This window comes from Elephantulus edwardii, unplaced genomic scaffold, assembly GCF_000299155.1.
Source record: "Elephantulus edwardii isolate Elephantulus edwardi_28Jun2011 unplaced genomic scaffold, EleEdw1.0 scaffold00279, whole genome shotgun sequence".
NCBI lineage: Eukaryota > Metazoa > Chordata > Mammalia > Macroscelidea > Macroscelididae > Elephantulus > Elephantulus edwardii.
Window position 1 is genome coordinate 857,248 of NW_006400029.1, and position 5,680 is coordinate 862,927.

Below are 5,680 nucleotides of genomic sequence, written 5' to 3' on the forward strand. Positions count from 1 at the left end.
GGAAGGCCCTCTATGAGGTGGATTGATTCAGTGACTGGGATAATTGGGATTGGGAGTGTCAGAGACAGTGCGATTGGCACAGGACAGAGTGGAGTTCAGGGCTGTTGTACATAGGGTCGCTATGAGTCGCAGGCGACTCGACGGCACATAACAACAACATGTCCTCCTGTTCTTTTGACACTTTAAGCATTATGTATTGACCTTCCTTGTCCTTTTTGATGGTTTTTGCATTGAAATCTATATTATCAGTGATTAATTTCACTAATCTTGTTTTGTTTTCTTTTTTTTCTGGTTGTGATTTGCTTGGTATATTTTTTCCACTCTTTTTAGTCTTTCTTTATCTTCACTTTTTAGATGTGTCTCTTGTAGACAGCATATTGAAGGGTTTTCATTTTTCATACAATCTTCTACTCTTTTTCTCTTCAGTGGTGCATTGAAACCATTCACATTCAGTGATTATTGAGAGGCAAGGTTTTATTGCTTTCATTTTATTGAGTTCTTTTTGGTATTGTTGCGAGTTTCTTTGGTCCATCCTGCTTTCTGTGGCACCTCTGTAAGAAGTATGTCTCTCAGTGTTTCCTGCAACCCCTGTTTTGCTTTTACCAACTCCCTTAGGTTCTGTTTTTCTGGCAATCTGTCCTTCATATTTGCTGTACATTTTGCCTAGTCATAGATGTGTTGCTTGGTTGATAGATGTGTTCGTTGAATGTTCGGTATATGTGATTTTCAGTATATGTCTTCTTGCTCACATGGTTTCTGCTAAGAAATTGGCATTTAAACTTATTTGCTCTTCCTTATAGGTTACTCTTTGTTTCTCCAATGCTGCTTTCAGAATTCTCTCCTTATCTTTGGTTCTGGCAAATTTGACTATGATATGCCTTGGTGTTTTTCTTTTGGCATCTATTCTATATGGTGTTCATTAAACTTCTTTAATATATATCCTCTCATCTTAAATTATGCCTTGAAAGTTGTCTTATATTACTTCTTCCACAATTTTTACTTCTTCCTTTTCTGGGATTTTGATTATTTGCATATTATTCCTCTTATGGTGCCTCACATTATACTTAGTCTTTCTTCTTTTTCCTTACATTTTGATTCTGCTTTTTCTTCTAGCAAATCAATGGTGACAATTCTATCTTCTATTTCACTGGTTCTGTGTTTCATCCCTTCAACTCTATTCATATTTCCCTCCACCATTTTAACAGCTTCTGAAACATTGGTCCTCATGAGTTCTTGCTTTTCCACTTCCTCTAATGCTTCATTTGGTTTATCTGCATTGTTTTGGAATTTTTTTTAAGTTCCTCCTGGGTTTTGTTTGCAGTATCCTATAATTCTTCAAGTGTGTTTTGCACCCATTGAAACTGTATTCAATCTTTGTTCTTTTAAATTCTGTGTCAGAAAATTTCATCTGATTTTTTGGCTTCAGGAAATCCATTGATACTGTGTTACTTTTTGGGAGTGACATACTGTTTGGGGTTTGTGTAGGATGTCAGGTAGCCTGCTTCCTATGTGACATTGCTGTAGGAAAGTTTTTCATGCCTGGGGCAATAGAAGGCTCTTGGTATGATGTCACTGCTCCAGAGGAGGGTGCTGTAACTATGCTACCTGAGTTTCTCTCTGAACTTTTGACTCAAGGGGAGACTTGTTTCCATTTGGGAGGAAAAAAAACCTGTGAATTAGCAGCCTCTTCTATCAAACAGCTGATGTAGCTAGGCCAGTCCAAGGTATTTTGGACTGAAGTTAGCTTAAGCTTTGGGAAAGAAAGAAAAGGAAATGAGTTTAACTGTGGTATTGATGTCACGGGTGCAGTTCAGAGGGGCAGCAGCAGGTTGCCCTTCAGACATTGGTGTTGGGGTGTCCAGGCTGTGAGTACAAATAATGGGGTGAGTTCCTCCAGGTGGCAGGAGTAGGACTTCCAGGTGGCAGGGGCAGGGCTTCCAGGTGTGTGGGGGGGGGCGGGGGTGGAGGGACTTTCAAGTGGCAGGGGCAGGAATTCCAGGAAGAAAGTATAGTGTCCAGGCAGTGGGACTTGGTCTTACAAGTGAAGGACTGATGCCATCTTTCAGATGGCAGAAGGGAATGTTGAAGCAGCTGGGTAAGGTCCTTCAAGTGGCAGATTCAAGGGTCCAGAGGCGGCAAGCCCCACCAGGTAGTGGTGCCACAGTCTAGTGCTCCAGGCAAGAGACCAGTCCAGGACACCCTATGAAAATTTTAATTCAAGTACCTAGCTAATTGATTAGATATTAGGCACAGGCAGAAGTGACATGGTGCGGAAGCAACCACAATCAGCCAGTTCTAACTTGTGGATGTGTTCAGGTTACTGTGCCCAACTAAAAGTCAACCTACCTTCTTCTCAAGTACACATGGTGCATTCACCAAATTTATCATATATTAAGACATAAAGAAAGTTTCAAAATATTTTTAAAAAATACAAAATATCTTTTCAGAGCCAGTACTATAAAATGAAAAAAAAATCATAAAAAGAGGATAAAGCCTATATAAACACCAATGTGGAAACTAAATAACAGTCTGCTAGAACATGACTGAGTTATAGACAAAATTTAAAATATTAAATAATTTCTCAAAACAAGTAAAAGTGAGTGTGTCATACCTGGGACTCACAGTCGAGCCACTTGTACAGTGTATAAAGGCTGATTACGAGCCTCGGGATTTTTTTTTTCTCTAAGACACAAAGGGAGGATTGCAGGCTTTTTTGGGATTGGACCATTTTCCTCAGAGTTTCACCTTTCTTCACTATTGTTTTCCTTCTAATAAGTTTTTTTTTGAAGCAGAATTTTATTTTCTGAATTAAGAGCTATGATAGGGTCATTTAAAAGAAAAAGGGGGGGGGGAGGGGAGGAAGAAAAGTTGTGGGCAACTGAAAAAAGAAGGCAAAAAGTCCAGATGCCGCCATGGCCTGATCTGAAGGGTCCTGTGAGGCCTGGCGCTGAGCTACTCTGGCTCTATCTTGATATGTTGAGCCCACATTCAGAGGTGAGAGACTTGATTTACTTACCAGAACATTCCAATAATGGGGCTGGCTTTTCATAAAGGCTTTCACTTTTGAAGTCTCAAAGAATTGCTTTTCATGAACTTTTAAAATAGGAAACATCTTTAAGTGTACCTATTATTACTAAAGCAGTAGAAATTAACTTGAAAGACCATGTAAAGTGTTACTGCAAACCATATTCATTTCATCATCAGTTTATTCACATGCTGTATACATTCACAATATGATGAGAAATTTACACCCATTGTAAAACTTTAACTCATTTTTTAAAATAAAAGGACATTTTTCCAGTGTAGATCTCTTAGTACTTTCAGGGCTGAATCTGATCTTCCTTTTGTTTTTCTGCTATCCAGAAGAGAGTACATGCAATTATTGAGGTTTCTGACAATTTACATAAGTAGGGGTCCCTTATTTTCAGGGTTGTGACTACTACTCTTTGCTCTCTGCAGCATGGATACTATTTATATATGACAAGAGAGTTTCAAGTTTTTATACTCAAGTATAAGAAAATGAATTGATTGTTTTCTTATTGTTCTATGATACTTGAAAATGGCTCTTGTTCATATTCATTCACGTGCTTGAGAATAGAACATATTTTAAAAAGTACATTTCCACCAGTCTTTATATGCGGAGCTCTTTAAACAATGTCTGAATATGTGCTATACACCTTGATTGTTTTTAAATTTTTTTACTTTTATTTAATAAACTAGAGTAATATCATGAAAAATTTTCTCAAAACAATTGAGAATATGACATATTAAAACCTCTGGGTACAGCTAAGGCAATTCTCAGGGGAAAGTTCATAGCAATAGGTAAACACAAAAGAAAAGAAGAAAAAAAAAGCAAAACTAATGAACTAACTCAACACCTTCATGAAATAGAAAAAGAACAATTTAAACCCACAGCCTTTAGAAGAAAGGAAATTATAAGAACAAAAGTTTAAATCAAGGAGATAGAAAACAGAAAAGCAGTTGAAACATTAAACAAGACCAAAGGTCAACAAAATAAATAAACCATTGACTAACTTAATAAAAGAAAATGAAAGGAAGATATAAGCAGCAGGAATAAGACAAATAACTGGAATAAGAAATGAAAGAGATGACATCACAAAAGGTGGCAAAAATGACTGAAATTAGTTAGTAATTAAGGAATGTTATGAAAAGTTATACTGTAATAAATATGAAAACCTAGAGGAAATTGAAAAATCCCTATAAACTCACACCCTACACAATGTGACACAAAATTTGAACAGGCTCATCACAAATGCAGAAATTAAGCAGGTCCAAGGAAGACTCTGACACCCACACAAAAAGTTGGCCTCATGGCTGAATTCTACCAAACATTCAGAGATGAACTATCACCAATACTACTTAAATTATTTTTAAAAATAGAAAAAGAATAGACATTCACAGGGTGATTCTGTAATGGTAGCAAAACCCTATTACCAAAAGTAGGCAAAGACATGACCAAAGAAGAAAACTACAGACCAGTATCTTTCAAGAATTTAGAGGTAGAAGTCCTTAACAAAATCTCAGCCAATAGAAAGCAACAGTATGCAAAATATAGAATTAATCATGACAAAGTAGGGTTTATAACAGATACACAAGGATGATTTAACATAAGAAAACAATCATCACATATAAAGAACAATGTTAATTCATCATATTCACAAGGCAAAGAAAGAAAACCACATGATCTTATCAATTGATGCAGAAATGGCCTTTGGTAAAATCCAGTATCACTTTCTTATCAAAACACCCAACAAAATAGAAATAAAGGCAATTTCCTCACGATACTGAAAAGTATATATGCAAAACCATGAGCCAACATATTATCAGTGCAGAAAGACTAGGCATTCCTCTTGTGAATTGAGATTAGACAAGGATGCCCTCTATCACCACTCTTATTGAATATTGTATTGGAAGTTCTTCCTAGGGCAATAAGCTAAGAGGAAAAAATAAAAGGTACCCAAATGGGCATGGTAAAACTAACTGTCACTGTATTTAGATAAGAGGATAGTGTATACTGAAAAGACAAATACTCAACCAAAAAACTTATAAACCTAGTAGACCAATTAAATAGTGTGGCAGGATACGAGATCAATGTTGTTATGTGCTGTTGAGTCACTTACAACTCATAGCAACCCTATGTACAATAGCCCTAAACTCTGCTCTGTCCTATGACAATCACACTGGATCTGACACACCCACCCCGATTACCCCAGTCTCTGATGAATTAATATATTTAAAAATCAGTGGAACTTCTCTACAGTAACAAAGAAAACTTGGAAAAGGAAGCTAAAAAAGCAATACCATGTACAATGTTGCTGCTGTTGCTGTTATGTGCAATCGAGTCGCTTACAACTCATAGTGACCCTATGTACAACAGCCCTAAACTCAGCTCTGTCCTGTGCCAATCGCACCATCTCTGATACACCCATCCCAATTGCCCCAGTCACTGAATCAATCCATCTCATAGAGGGCCTTCCCCTCCTGCGCTGTCCCTCCACCCTACCAAGCATGATGTCCCTCTCCAAGGACCAGTCCCTCCTTACAACATGACCTAAGTATGTTAGATGGAGCCTCAGAATCCTTGCCTCCAAGGAACCCCCCGGTTTGATCCTTTCCAGGATGAATCTGTTTGTTTTCCTAGCAGTCCATGGTACCCTCA

General features: G+C 37.5%; 1 protein-coding gene across 1 annotated transcript in view; it reads right to left on the reverse strand.

Annotated features, from left to right (window-relative positions):
* The window catches only part of LOC102846493 (disintegrin and metalloproteinase domain-containing protein 18-like), a 198,917-nt gene that overhangs the window by 188,560 nt on the left and 4,677 nt on the right, over positions 1–5,680 (reverse strand). The window lies entirely within an intron of this gene.